The sequence below is a fragment of the Pelodiscus sinensis genome, chromosome 32 (genome assembly GCF_052426305.1).
Source record: "Pelodiscus sinensis isolate ZL-2025 chromosome 32, ASM5242630v1, whole genome shotgun sequence".
NCBI classification, from domain to species: domain Eukaryota; kingdom Metazoa; phylum Chordata; order Testudines; family Trionychidae; genus Pelodiscus; species Pelodiscus sinensis.
Window position 1 is genome coordinate 4,012,982 of NC_143083.1, and position 15,698 is coordinate 4,028,679.

The 15,698-nt window shown below is 52.3% G+C and overlaps 1 protein-coding gene across 3 annotated transcripts in view; it reads right to left on the reverse strand.

Annotated features, from left to right (window-relative positions):
- MOB3A (MOB kinase activator 3A) overlaps positions 1 to 15,698 on the reverse strand; it is a 33,165-nt gene extending 17,467 nt beyond the window's left edge. Inside the window, exon 1 of one of the 3 annotated variants that reach the window (XM_075903224.2) lies at positions 15,567 to 15,698. The gene's annotated coding sequence lies outside the window, so the exon portion shown is untranslated. Of the gene's footprint in view, positions 1 to 13,977; positions 14,111 to 15,566 lie in introns of those variants that run through there. The other 2 variants (XM_075903222.2, XM_075903221.2) reach the window with 2 other exon arrangements.

Here is a 15,698-nt window from a genome sequence, read left to right on the forward strand (position 1 = left end):
TGCTTCCTTCTACAGAAGCTACAGTGAGATTGCAGGATTTATTTTAACATTTATAACCCATACACAGACTAGGTTATAGGCTTGTGATCTTTCTGCAGCATTGTGGTAAAATCAAATGGCCAGCCACTCAGGCAAAGACCAGATTTGTCACAGTTCTGCCAGAGGTTATGTCAAAATTACATAACCATAATCATGCCCCTGAAAGAAAAACCAAAGATTAGACGTTCACAAAACGAAGTCCACACCAGATCAGTGGGAGTGTCACAATTGCTAGATAGAAGAAGAGTAGAATTTGTGAAGTCTAACCATGCATAGCTCTTATTGACATCTTTGGCTGGATTTATTTCCTGTCTGGCAAAGATTCATCTACTTTTAACTGGAAATCTCCAGCATTTCCCTATAAAACTGCTCATTCTGCTTTTGTTTTTATTTTAGTAAAAACATCCATATGGGATATCCAAATTCTTTTGAAAAAGACTGTCCTAATATTATGTTGGCAGTAATCTTTATGACATTAACACAAGCCATGTCTTTCCTTTCCAAGACAACATCAAGATATTAACAGCAGTTTTACATGTACAGTAAACTTCCGATAATCTGGCACCTTTAGGACCCAGGGGGTGCTGGATTATCAAATATGCCAGACTATCAGAAGGGGGGGCTATGAGGGAGTCTGGGGTGGGGTGGATGCCACCCCAGACCCTTCATAGCCCCCCCTTCCGATAGTCCGGCTCTGCCCCAGGCGTCCCCGATTCAGCTGCTGCTGGTCAGTTTCAGCAGCAGCTGAATCTGGGACGCCTGGGACAGAGCAGCTGGGGTGCTGCTGGGTTGGTCGGCGCTATGGGACCAACCCGGCAGCACTCCGGCTGCTCTGCTCCAGGCGTCCCCAAGAGCAGCTGGGGTGCTGCCAGGTTGGTCCCGCAGCCCCGAGAGGCAGCACTACAGAACCAACCCGACAGCACCCCAGCTGCTCTGCCCCCAGCTTCCGTGATTCAGCTGCTGGTCAGTTTAAGCAGCGGCTGAATCGGGGAAGCTGGGCGCAGAGCAGCTCCAATTGTCCGGCTGCCCCAGCACTTCCGGGTTCCTGATGGTGCCGGACCATCAGGCGTGCCGGAGCATTGGATGCCGGACTAATGGAGTTTTACTGTATTAGCAAAGTGTCTGTAGAGCTACAGAGAGTCTCACCCGCAACTTTGTATTGGCCCAAACATTATTTTTCTCTTCTATCTTGCTGGAGACACATCCAAAATATCTGATCTAGAGGGCAAAAGGGCACTAGGTACATTTTTAGAAAAGTTCTGGAGAGCTCTTGAAAGAATGATCTTGTAAATACAAGAGCAGAATTTCTACCTTCTGATCCCAGACAGGATGCATATGTCTAGCAAATAGAGTATGTATGCCTTCGCTCAATAGGACAGCTTCCTAGGTTTTCCTTACATCAATCTGTTTTCTGAGAGGCATTAATGACAAATATAATGAAGCCATTTTGATTGGCAGATCTCTAATCACCAGTCCTGAGAGGTAAACAAATAGCCCTTTCATAATAGTCCACAACAAGTTTCAGGAATGTACTACTTATTGGTCTCCCTCCCTCTCTTTGCAATGTGAATACAGTGATTTAAATCTGAGCAATGTTATCTTGGGCATTTCTAAGCAAGAACTCATGCAAGCCACATGCTTACTCTGGGATTTCCAAGGAAGAGCCTTGGTCAGGATGGAGGCAGTCCAGTTTCAGGTCTTTAAACCACAAGAAAACAGAACCGATCCAGCCAGACACAAGAAAGAGGAAGTAGTACCATACTGTGTAAGATAGTCACACTGAACGATCACTTGTATTTTTCTTCCCTCATGACAGGTTACCACACAGCAGGGATGGGGAACCCTTTTTGGGCCAGGGGCCACTGACCCACAGAAAAAAAATCAGTGGGGGGCTGAACACAAGTGAGAAGCAAAAAGAAAAAAACCCTCCCTGATATGGCCCCCGAATGAGGAGAAAGACTCTCCCCACATTCCCCTCGCACATCAGAACCTAGGGAAGACCAGGCTCCAGCCCCATGTTGTGTGCTCCAGCCCCATGGTGGGTGTAGTAAGTTGAGGGTCAGTAACATGGAGTCAGCAGGCCTAAATAGAGGCCTGTAACATGAAAACAGCAACAGGCCTGCAATCTAGTGAGCAAGACTTTGGTTCAGTAACAGGAGCCAAGAAAGAGGCCCTATTGATAACTGTGTGATTGTGTAAGTTAGGTCGAGCATGGAAGGACACAGGGAGGCACTGGGTCCAGACTGTGAGCCAAAGGGGAGTAATGAAACATCTTAATAAGAAATGTCTTGGTACAAAAACTCCCTAAAAACTAATGCACAGACCGACCTAGGTTCAGGACCAGGTCGAGATTGACAGCATGAAGGATAGCAAGTGAGCCCCCCTTCCGTAAGATGAGGGGTGGTAACTAGGCAACAGAGGGTGGTAACCTGGTACGTAAAGAAATGATGTAAGTTGTTTGTACCTGTCTATAAAAGGACACGGCAGAGGGTGCTCTCCGGCCGACCTTGGGGGGGCGCACTAGGCGCCTGAACGGCAGGTGTCATTGCCTAAACTTACAGAATGCACAGTAGCTTAACTTTGACTAACTGCTGTTAATATCTGATATATGGCAATAGGCCTGCCCGGTGTTGGTACCTTGTCAACGCGGGCCATAGTGCCCAGTGGTGTAACATTGTACTGATCTCTGTTACCAACTGGTAGAGCTTCGCATTTGACAATAAACCTGCTCGACTGATTTCAAACCTTGCCTGCATCTGTCGTTTCCGGGGCCTCTCAGATCTCGTGTTGACCCAAGAGCACAGGGTCTAACACTCTAGATAAAGGGAGCACCGATTGTTACGCATGCAGCCGAGAGTTTATCATCACCGACGGAGTAGAGGTCCTGTCAGGAGCGTGCCAGGACGACCCTGACCAGACGACGCTGACACTGACAGTCCAGACCACCGAAGGTACCGAGGTACGAAAACACCAAGGTACGACAGTGGGGTGGCAGGGAGGCTGGACCACCAGCACAGGCTCCCCAATTCTGGGGGGAGGACTGAGTCTCGGGGGCTGGATCCAGGCAAGCTGGGGGCTGCATCCGTCCCCTGGGCCTGACGTTCCCCATCCCTGCCAAAGAGGAATGTGTTCAAACTAGTTTTTTTAATCTACTTAGTTTTGGTAATAGCAAGGGGAAGGAAAAATGTCAGACCTGGCAAATTAACCCACAGAGGAGCTAGGGGAACTTCTCAGAACGGACATGCCCAGAGGCAGGACTTCATAGCCACACACTGTAGCAAAGAGCAACAGCATCAGCAAACCCATATCAGCAGAATAAATGCACTGCGCCAGCATTTAGACCTAGCGTGAATGGACAACAGGAATCCCAACAAATAATAATGGCAAGCTGTCACGCGTGGGGAGAAGAGACAGAGGTCATGGAATGGAAATGAAACAGCACAGCCAATCAATTCTGTAGATGAGGGGCAGCACATGGAGCCACTGCTGTACATGCCAGCTGCTTTCAGGGGTGGTTCAGGACCAGGGCAGGAATAAACCTGCCTTGGCTCCGCTGCTCCATCCCTGGGGCAGCGCTCCTGCTGCTCCCAGTGTGGGCGGAGAAGGAGGCTTGACTCCAGACCAGGCTGACAGTAATCAAAGCAATTACAACCTGAGGTGTGTTGAGTAGTCTGTGTGAAACAAGCTGGGGTGAGGTCTCAGCTCAGTAATTAGTTCAGGGGTCTCAAACTCCTGGCCACCCTGAGCCAGAGCAATTGTGCAATCTGGCCCCGAACTCCTGACGGGGGGAGAGGGCCTGTCCATACCAGCCCCCAAGCCCTGCCCTTTCCTGTCATTGCCTCGCCTTCTCCTCCCCAACACCCCATCCATGATAATGCTGCTTTGGGGATCATCGGAGGGGGAGCCTGGACCTGCACAGTGGCAAGTCGCACCCCCACGTACACACATTCTCTGTGGCAGCAGGAGCTGTGGGAAGAGGAGTTTATGGGGGCCAGCAGCAGACAGGCCCCTCCCAGCTGCCCAGGAGTCCCAGACCGAATTGTGCAATTGCACTGGATGGGGATGACCCACGGGTAGGGAGTCTGAGACTCTGTATTAGCACAACAAGGTTCAGACCACTAACTGAAACCCTCAGAAGAGCAGTTAAAGACTGAGCAGGCCACGGAGGACGGGACTGCATGAAAGTGTGTAGGCAGGACTGGGGAAGTTTTGCACTTCCTGCACTCAGGCTGTGTCCCATCCAGTGGTGGGTTGAGAAAGTAATTCAGCCTCCTGGTGTTCAATTTAGGGATGTAAGTGACTAGTCGACTACCCAATGAGAAAAAGCTTATTGGATAGTCGACTAGTTGCTTCCCCTCCCCTTGCTACCACTATCAGAGGCAGCAATGGGGGGGCAGGAGCAATTGCTGAGGGTAGCCAGCTTAAAAGCTGGCTCACCCCAGCACGGTCTCTGCAGGGGGTGGGGGAAGCAGGAGGGTAGAGGGCACCAGGCGTGAGGCAGGAAATCAGCTGATTCCTGGCTCATGCCTAGCCCCAGATGCTGTGCCTCTGCTTTTTAAATGTATTAAGAGCCTACCGGTGCAAGCTGGGAATCAGCTGGTCCAGCTCACACCGGGTCCACCCCCTCACTGTGCTTCAGCCTTTTAAACGTGTTAAGAGCCAGTAGGCTCTAGAACCCATCACCCCGGCTCTGGAGATATAAGCCTTATGCATTAGACTATGGGTTTAGCACCCGGGGCTGGGAGCTAATCCCGCTGCGGCCCCCTGCTTATCGACAATTGACTAGTCAATGGAAAATCCATCAACTAGTCGATTAGTTGATTAAACTAAATTTAACACCCCTAGTTCAATTTGGTGACCCATAATGATCTAGGTGCCACAAAACGAGCCTCGTGAGAAGATTTTTTCAAAAAGGCACAAAAGGAGTTGGATGCTAGACTTCCACTTGTACCTTTGAGAGTCTCCCCCTAAAATCAAAAAAGTTAACACCGTTGTAACAGCGCTGCCATTGTTATTTATTTAGGGCCAAATAGACAGTGGCTGTCTAAAGTGGCCTTTGCTTCCTTTACATATACACAGAAGTCCCTTGCTGAGGCTTTGGGGGTATAACTCCTTTTATGCCACAAACACTCTGGGAGCAGTAATGCGACGACTGGGGCTCGACTGCATGTGAGGGCAGAGCTGACTGGCTTCTGGCTTCATAGATACTGAATAAAACTGACAAGCTGGTTTCTGACTCCAGAAGCTATTCGAGGTTCACTGCGTAGACATGCAAGTCTAGGGCAAGCTGCAGCAGGCAGGTGGCTTCCTGTACAAAAAGAATGATTGTCTTCCCTTCAAGACATGATGACACCACTTTTTAAAAACGTCTGTGCAGCAACGCTGCCTCTCCTTCACTGTCAGCCTGGCCTAGCTCCTGACTGAAGGGGTGGAAGAGGCAACACTAGGTTTTAAACTCTGACAAGTCCACGCTGTGAACAGCCCATTTATTCTTGGCAATGGGAATCACTCAGCACTGTCCTTGCTATAGGTGGAAAACAGTACTTCAGGGAAACAGCAAAGGAGTATCTACCTAATTTCTTTACATCTTCAAAAAATAAAGTGTACTTGGCTAACGCTTTGCCAGTGTAAAATTCTCATATTAAGCTGGTCTAATCAACACAATGCTTCAGATTATGTTGAGAGCCAGACTATTACAAATTCAAACAGTGTGATTGGCAGTGGAGTGGAAACAGGATTATGGGAAATTTTGCAAGAGTTTCCTTAGAATCAGAGTCACAGAACATTACAGTTTGAAGAGATTTCAGAAGGTCATTAAGTCCAACCCCCTGCTCAAAGCAGGACCAATCCCAACGAAAGCATCCCAGCCAGGGCTTTGTCAATCTGGGACCTAACAACCTCTACGGGTTACCATCTCCCTAGGTAACCCGTTCTAGAGCTTCACCATCCTTCTAGTGAAATAGTTACCCCTAATATCCAACCTAGACCTCCCCCACTGCAACTTGAGACCATTGCCCCTCGTTTTGCCATCTGTCACCACTGTGATCAGCCTCTCGCCAGCCTCTTTGGAACCCCCCTTTGGGTAGATGAAGGCTGCTCTCAAATCCCCCCTCACGCTTCTCGTCTGCAGACTACATCCAAAACTGGATGTAGTACTCCTGATGTGACCTCACCATAGTGCTCTAGGTAAGCCACCTCCATGAGGGACAGCAGCCTGGTTCACACTGGTGCTTTACCGCGCTGTGACATGCTGTGCTGGGGGGGTGTTTTTTCACACCCGAGACAGAAATTTATAGTGCTGTGAAGTGCCAGTGTAGACCTAGTCTATATCCAAGATTTCCAAAGGGATCCACACCTCCTTTTGAACATTTTAGGGGCCTGCAAATGAAAAAAGGTTGGAAACCACGGCATTAGCCTTTTTTATCTGCCTGCCACAGGTCCTAAGGGCAGGGTGCATAAAAATGAATTATTTTTTAAATCAAAGATCTCTCATCATGAAGTATGGATTATAACTTCTATACTATAGAACAATATATTCATGGGGGCTGTGTCTACACTGGGCCACTTATTCCGTAAAATCAGCCGCTTTTCCGGAATAAGCTGCGAGCTGTCTACACTGGCCCTTGAATTTCCGGAAAAGCAACAATGCTCTACTGTACAAAATCAGCCGCTATTCCGGAAAAACTATTCTGCTCCCGCTCGGGCATAAGTCCTTATTCCGGAACAGTGTTCCGGAAAAGGGCCAGTGTAGACAGCCCAGTAGTCTTTTCCGGAAAAAAGCCCCAATCGCAAAAATGGCGATCGGGGCTCTTTTCCGGAAAAGCGCATCTACATTGGCCACAGATGCTTTTCCGGAAAAGGGCTTTTCCGGAAAAGCAGCCTGCCAATGTAGACGCTCCTTTTCCGGAAAAACTGAAAACGGAATAGTATTCCGTTTTAAGCATTTCCGGAAATTCATGCCAGTGTAAACACAGCCGTAATGTTTACGAAAAGTTTTGTAAATGAATTCCAATAGTTCACGGATTAGGGTCCTGATTTTATGGATTTAGATTAACCTTTCTATCTACCCAATGGGACTCCGTGCTCAGTAGAAGATACCATCAGAGATGTTTAGTTCTGCAGTTCTCAAACTATGGATTTGTGTCTTCAGGGATAACATGCCTGTTAACAGCAAAAATATTTTTAAATAAATAAGTCTATAGAAGTGAGAAATAACAGACCTTATCCCTATTGTCCCTCTGCAAATGTGCGTACACAGAGTCAATCCCTTACCTCGCTCGGAAAGCGCAAAGTTTCAATAGAAGATTGTAGGGGGAGGAATAGATCTGGCCAAGGAAAAGAAGTGTGGAGGTAAGTGTGAGAAGAGAAAAACAAGCAGAAGAAACAAAAGTGAAACTGTTTGAGCAGCGCATATTCCAGAAATCTTGAGGTCTGAGTGTAGCCTTCATTGATTCGAGATCTACCATACCATTCTCTCACTAGAATTTTTGTACTGTAGAAAACCATGATTAAATCAAGTCTTCCTGACTAGCAATTTAAATCAAATCCACTCCGCTTATGGACAGATCTTCACAGCTGCGAAGTCTGAGAGATCCTTATCAGAAAACTTCCTACCGCATAGTTTGACATGAATCCCCCTTCCTCTCCCAAACAGCAGCACTAGCAGGAAACGTCTTGTGAAAGTGTACCACATGCTGCTTTCTGCTTACAAAAGAAGCTACATGTTTGTGACTGAAGTTCCACTGCCTCACTTCTAGGACCCAATTCCCACTTGCTTTATTCCTGCATTTGGGACAGAAGAATGAAAGGTGTCTTTTAGACATCTTGTACAGCACGTATTGGAAAGACAGCCGGGTCTTGCCCGACTCGGGTTTGAGTCAGAGCAGCCTTGATTCAGCTCTAGCTCATGCTGTGTTTCCCTGAAGTCCTATGGTGCCTGGGGGGAAAATAGTCACAGTGCACATCCCCCCACCTCACCCCCTTTGTCGGGACGATGTAGAACCCTTATGCCAAGTATGTTCCAGCCAGGGAGGCTACCTGCACTCGGCGCTTACAGACAGAGGCGAGGAGAGCCGCTGGCCTCATCCGCTTAGCCTGGCCATTCCTCCAGCACAGGCGGCCCACGGGAAGCAGTGGGGATTTGGGAGCCGGCCTGCCGACAGGGCAGGGGGCGGTGCCAGTTGCCCCAGGCCCTTTTGAATCACCGCCGGAGCACTGCGCAGCACGCTCCTGGCAGCACTAAGGGCTGGCTGCTCCAGCCCCACCCCTTCTGCCTGAGGCCCCGCCCCCCTTGCCCAGGAGACCAGAGGGGCTGACAGAAGTGAACTGGGCCAGGTCCCCAGATTTAAGGAACTAGCCTCTGACCTGTGCCAGTTCAAGTCCCACCTTCCCCTTGCCAGGGAGATGCAGCCAAGCACCCTCCGCCCCAGGGAGGTCAAGGCCAACCAGGCCTCCCGTGGGCGCTCAATGCAAGTGCCCCTCTGAGAGTCCAGCTCCGCTCAGGTCTCACACCCGGGGCCGTTCTGCCGGACGCTCAGGCAGGCCTGCTGGACGGCCACCCCGGACGCTCTGCGGAGCCCGCTGCATAGCGACAAGCCTCACCCTCGGGGATGCCGCCCTGAGCCATGCGGGCTGCCGGCACGTAGCTGAGGGCCTGCTGGAACCCAGAGGGGACGACGGCGAACAGGAGCCGTGCCAGTCTGCTGAGACGCTTCTTGGCCTGCTGCACGGGCCTGGCCGGGGAAGAGGCATGACGGTCCCGCCTGCCCACGGTCTCCACCAGGCCCGAGGGGCGGCCCCAGGCCGAGATCTTGTGCAGGAGCCCGACCTGAGAATGTGAGAAAGGTGCCTGACTGGAAAGCCGGGGGGCGAGAGGAGGGCAGGCCGCCATGGGGAGCAAGCAGGCAGTGCCGGGCAGCTGAGCCACAGCAACAGCTAATGGCCATAAGGCCAGAGCAGCGACCCCTTCCCACAGCCCAGCAGGACACGCCGGTCTCTGGAGCGGGGCAGGGACCAGCGCACGTGGCGGAAACAGCAGCGCCCTGCACCCTGACTGCAGCACCTTGGGGGATGTGGGGTGAGGTGGGGGGCTCTCAGTGTGACCCCAGCAGTGGAATGTGGGGTGAGGAGGGGGGCTCAGAGTGACCCCCCAGCAGTGGGATATGGGGTGAGGTGGGGGGGCTCAAAGTGACCCCCCAGCAGTGGGATGTGGGGTGAGGTGGGGGGCTGTGTGACCCCCAGCAGTGGGATATTGAGATGAATTTGGTGGGTGCAGCATTTGCTGCATGACCCCCCAGACGTCAGAGCCGGGGGAAGCAGTACGTCAGCGATTCCAGCCCACGCACAGGGAGCCCTGAGCAGGCCCTGGAGCACAAGGCGGCCTGGAGGGAGCCGGGCTGATTAATTGATTAACCCAACGCAGAGCAGCTGGGCCAGGCCCAATATGTAGCTACGGTGGTGGGGGTGGGGACCACACCAGGTTTCTGTCTGGCTTTGTCTGTTGTTCCTCATGCAGCTGAAAACCAAACCCCTGGGGGTCCCTCAGGTGAGCGGAGGTTCTCTGGGGGGCAGTGGGAAAGGTACCAGTGTGGGGGGTCTGGCTCCGGCTCTTCTAACCGCCCCTCTTCCTGTGCAGGGGATGCTGGCCTTTGAATCCTTGTTGGCCAAACTCCGTCACCACATGGCTCCATGGGGGCTCTTCAGATCCCTGGTAAGTGCTTGTCCCCCCCCCGCCCCACAACAGTGTCTGGGCACATGGGTGTGTCTGAGCTGGGGGCTGCCTGGCATTTGGTCCTGCTGCTCCCCCCCTGCACAGGAGGTATACTTGGGACCCTACGTATGCCCACTGAAAACCCTCTTTATGCTGCCACGGTGGTGTAAAAGGACTTTAAGGCATATATACACTATGAAAGTTCGCCAATGTACAGTGTAGTTATACCACTGCAAAATGCTAATGTAAATGCCCTGCATTGTTATTGCTTAATTCAGTACACTGCTGTAAGACATGCCTTGGTGAGATGGCTGCAGCTCATCTAGCGATGCACGTCTCATTGTGGATTTACACCATTTTAACTAATGCGATATTGTTCTTAGTATAGACAAGTCCTAGGGGTAACTGTGACTCAGCACCTAGTGCAGCCATGTATCTCTTTGCAAAGCCAGTATAAAGAACCACGATTCCAGTCTGGCTTCTTTTTACACTCATTCACACAAGGGTAAGTAGCTGCACAAGGTGCAAGGCAGTGGAAACTCTTTTCTGCAATCCATCAGAAGCCAGCGTTGCAGCATTATTTCCAAAATACTCAACTTAAGACAGGGTCATTGTGCTCTTGCTCCTCTGCTGCAGGTCTGGAGACTTAACTGTGGACCCCCTTTGTAAAGCAGAAAGAGTTCTTACGGTCTCCATTGTGTCTGTTCTTTCTAGTGGATTAAGAGGCACACATGCCTCCAAACCAGACACATCAAGAGAAACCAAATTCAGCCAAGACTCTGCTACCATAAACAAGCTGATTCTTTTAGCACAGCAGCAGCTCCTGCAGGAGTTTCAGACATACACAATTGAAAACAAAAGCCACAGATGTCCCTTGGAGACAGAGTTATCTAGGGAACAGAAGGTAAACACCCAGCCTAAGGTGCAATCTTTAGGGAAAGCATTAGCTGGATGTCATAAATGTCTAAGATAATCTCCTAAGCCTCCAACAAAGCTAGTTATGGATTCACTAATTGGCAGTTACTTGTGCCATAGATGCTACTGTATCTCAAAGCATCACTCATGAAAAAATTAATCTTCTTGAACTTCTGGGAGTTATTTTCAGGAGTACAAAACTTGGGATCATGCAGATATGGATACAGGTTAGTGTGTGCTTCCACTGTTAACAAGGAGAACTGTTTTCTCTGCATACTGTTGCCACAGAAATCTCTGCCCTGGTTAACGGAGGTTTTTCTGTAGTTAAAAAATAGTGACTACATATAGTATCAGCCCAGCACACATTTTTAAATGGAACAAGCCAGGTAAACACAGGTTTCTGTAAAAACTTGGAACAACAAATAGTTGAGTAGCCCTTTAAAGACTAACAACATGTAGATCAGGGGTGTCCAACCTCTTTAAGCACGAGATCACTTTTTGAATTTAAGTGCAATCCAGGATCTACCTCAAACCCAAATGCCCTTGCCCTGCTTCCTTCATGCCCCCCCCCGTCCTACCCCTGCCCTGCCTCTCCCCCATCCTCTCATCCGTCCACCAGGCAAGGGCAATGGGCTGGGACACAAGTTCTGGTCTTGGACTAAGGGATTTGGAGTGTGTGGGGGACTCTGAGGCAGGGCAGGGAGTTGGGGTGCAGGAGGGGGTTCCCGTACAGGCTCTGTAAGGGAGTCTGGGTCCAACGGGCTCAGAGCTAGGACAGAGGCTTGGGGTATAAGAGAGGGTTCATGACTGGGGCAGGGGTTCGAGATTCTAGCTCCAGCTGGACACTGCTTGTCTCCGGTGGCTCCTGGGTGGTGGTGCAGTGGGGCTAAGGAAGGCTCACCCCTACCCTGGCCCTGCAACACTCTCAACAGCAGCCAACAAACTCCATCTGTCCCAAGCCCTGTGGCTCCCCACCCCATCCGTTCTCTGGAGACAGAATACAGGGTGGGAGAGGGGGCACCCTGACATCAGCACCCCTCCAGTCCCTTCCCTGCTCTGTACCACAAGCTGGAGGCTGGGGGGGGGAGGAGGAGAGACAGCTCCAAAGCAAAGGGCAGGATATGTGTAGCAGTGGAGGGAGGGGCAGCTGAAGTGCCGGCACTTGATAGCCTCTTGGCCAAACTAGTCAGGATCACCTGTCAAAGGCTCCAAGCTCTACCTGTAGATCCCGCTCTACTGGTTGGTGACCACTGATGTAGATGGTATCATGAGCTTTTGTGGGCACAGCCTACTTCTTTCAGATGACCAGAATGCCCACAAGAGCTCATGATACCATCTATATGTTTTGTTAGTCTTTAAAGGGCTACTAATTTTTTTTTAAAGTTTTTCCTGTTATAAACTAACTCCCCTCTGAAACATTTGAACAGATTTCTGTGTGGTACTCCACATCTGTTCTAAAGATTGGGGGAGAAGCCTGAGGTCAGAAGGGAGAAAGCAACATCAGGGAGCCAAATGGGCTCCAGGAAACACCTGGAAAAGATATTTCTGCAGTACTAGATGGCACAAGTCAGGGAACAAATTTATGATAGACATCATTAAAAGCAAGGAGATTTGAGGCGAGTTATGGTACAGGTAGGGAGTGAGAATTCTAGGTTCTATTCCCAACTCTGGCATGAATGACACCTTAGGTCACGCATTTATTGTCTGATTTCCAAGTGTGATGGAACAACTTCCTGTTCCGATCTGCTTACTAGTATTTATGCCTGGATCTGGACAAAGCTTTTCAGTGCAAGCCAAGAATTGCCAGCTGGGACGGGAACCCCTCCCAAGTACAAAGGAGACAGATCCCAAGCCAATTTGGCAGGAATTGAGACATGGAACTTTATTACTTTAAAGGTGTGTAACTCCTCACAGCCAATTAGGCTGGTGGATTCGCTTTCTGTTTGAGTCATCTACCAAGATAGGGTATTTACAGTATTCCCAGAAACTGGTAAATCAACAAGATAGAGTCTGATACTTGCACAAGGAAGAAAAGTCAAGATGTAGCATAAAAAAACAAAAACCCAAACCAACACAGAAACCCCAAAACAGATGGTATGGGGAATTTTTGTCTTACAATAAAAACTCCCTTGCTCTGAAACTTGGCAGAGAAGACATCACAGCCTAAATCAAGACTTTTCAAAAACATGTCCTCCTTCACCCCTATTGAAGGCAAAAAGCAACAGAGAAATCTGTTCCAAACTGCTTTGCTGGACATTGGAGGGCACACCTAGTCCCCCAAACTTCAAGGCACATACCCTTTAGCCTAGAGATCACATACCACATTCATCAAGAATTTTCTTTGGAGGAGAATTTTCTTTCATACCTGCCTCTAAGTTAGCAGGAATGACACTTACGGTCACACGTAAGTTCGGAGTGCTTTACTGGTGTAGCTAAACCATCAAAGCACTTTTATCGTAGACACAGCTTATACCGGCAAAACTTTCCAGTTGCTCCATGTAACCACATTAACACTAGAGAGGCTTCTGCTCAGATCTGTGAGGGATCACAAGTCTTTGAACACCGTCTGTGCCAGCAGAAGCCCCTGTTGGCTCTCAGTGTCTACAGGCCACAACTGGCTCAAACAGGGAAAAGACGTAAGTGCACTTAGCCTTTGCTTTCTTCTTACCCTTACAGCTACTTTTATCTGGCAGGTACCTGCGTGCACATGGCTATTATACCCCCCCCCCCCCACACACACACACAGTAACATGCCCCACCCTGCCCACTTCCCTTTCCTGATAGAGCTGCAGGCCAGGGCCAGTCCTTGCTCCCCAGAGTTGGGGGGGGGGGGCCACAACAAAGATTGCTCAAACTTTAAACACTGGCAGCTCTTGGAATTCCCCCCCCCAAAATGAAGTCCCAGCAGGGCAACCCCCAGCCCAGTTTGGGCCACACTGACCCTCTGGGGGCTTTGCACACAGAGCCCCCCCGCTGGGCCAGCAGGAAGGGAGAAGGGGAATGGTTCCCCCGGCCAACAAGACTCCCCTGCTTCCCCCTTTCTAGACTCCTCCCCCCCATTACCCCCTCCCGGCCCCTCCCCCCCAGACTCCTCCCCCCCCATAATCCCCTCCCCCCCCAGACTCCTCACCCCCATGACCCCCCCCCCCTCCCCAGACTCCTCCCCCCCATGACCCCCCCCCCCAGACTCCTCCCCCCCATGACCCCGCCCGGCCCCTCCCCCCCAGACTCCTCCCCCCCATGACCCCGCCCGGCCCCTCCCCCCAACTCTTCACTCTCATCCCCAGGACCCCCGAGCCTCGCGCGGCCCCCACCTGCGCCGCTCTCCGCCCGCTCCGCTGACTCCGCCGCTCTCTGGGGCGACGCGCACAACTCCGCGGCCCCGCCTCCCCGCGCGCGGCCGGAACTACTTCCTCTTAAAGGGGCCGCGCCCCGCTCGCTCCGCCTCCCTCCGCCCGGGCAGCCCCGCGCGCGACCCCAGCCACGGCATCCCCGTGGGCCTTGCTGCCCCGCCCCTCCCCCAGCTGCCCGCTCCCACCTGCGCACCGGGGTCCGGCCACAGTCCGGGGGGCCCCTCGCAGGCACCAGCTTTCGAAAGTGCCCTGGGTCCCCGCGCCCCCAAAGGCTGCCAAGCAGCTGAGCGGGGTGGGGGGGGGAGAGACGCTGGGGGGGGCGGGGGGTGCTCAGCACCCAGCAGCGTGTCCCTGGGGGGCGCCAGCCGTGGGAGTGGGCAGCGACGGCGGCCAGCCCAGCCCCCCAACCACACCCGGGCAGCCAATCTGGGCCCCAGGGGGGAGCGGTCAGTGGCCCCCACGAATGCACCCGCCACGCCCTCGTGGACGTGGGCCACCTGCTGTCTGGGCGGCGTGGCGCCTGGCGTGGCGCCTGGCGTGGCTGGTGCCCAGGAGCCGCTGCATGCACAGCTGGGCCCGCTCTTCTGGCACAGCCAGGGCTTCTGTGAGCCTGCCCAGTTGTCTAATGGGGCAAACCCAAAAGACCCTATTGCCCCACCTCTTGCTTCTTCCCTGAGGTCATGCCCCCTGCTCACTTTCCCCAGGCAGAGAGGGGCAGGGAGTTGGGGTGCAGAAGAGGGGGCTCTGGGACGGGGCTGAGATTAACTTTTTGTGGCCCCAGCTCCACAGACGTTTGTGGGTCCCTATGGGGGCAATGGAATGTGTCACGGGGAGATTGGTCCTTGGAACAGGGTGCAGGCCGGGGGCAATAGGGCATGGCACTGTGGGGGCGGCCCCACTCTGCCCAGTGTGAGGACACTGCTTACAAACCCGCAGTCACCAGGGGCACACTGGCCTGTCCAGCCCTGTGCTGTCTGCTCCCTTCCCTGTGGAGGTGGGTCCGTGTCATGTCATGCGGCCCCACTAAGCCAAGCATGAGTGTTCCCTGGGAGCTGGGTGCTTGGGAGGCCACTCAGGAGAAATTCAACTGATTAGCAGGATTCCCACAACTCGGTTTACTGTCTACTAAGGGTGGTGCACATTCACCTGTGCCTCGGTGCACATAAAAATATTCCACACATGGATGGAAAAGAATAGAGGGGTCATTGCCTAGCACCCCTCCCCTTCCTCACAAATGCACAGTGCCCTGAATACCACCACCCCGGCCTGGCATTCCCCAACCATCAGTCCCACAACTGCCCAATATCCCACACACCCTCCCTCAGCCCTACTGTCCTACAGCCTTCCCCACTGCCCCACCCCTAAAACTACAGCACCTCACGCAGACCCCCTCCACTACCTAGCATCGCAGAATTCACACGCCTCCCCCACTGCGCAGCCCCTCCCACTCCTCATATCCCCACGTTCCATGCACAGACCCACTCCCCGCCCCCAGTGAGCCAGTGCAGACTATATATCCCCCCCTCCCAGCACAAGCCCCAGATCCTCACCCAGCCCTTATTGCCTGGTGCTGGTGCTCACGGTGCAGGAGGTGTTCTGGCTGATCCCTGCTGGGGCCAGTGGGGAGGGGCACTACCCTGCCAGCCACATCCGCTTCAGGACTTGGGGAGAGGCATCTCTCT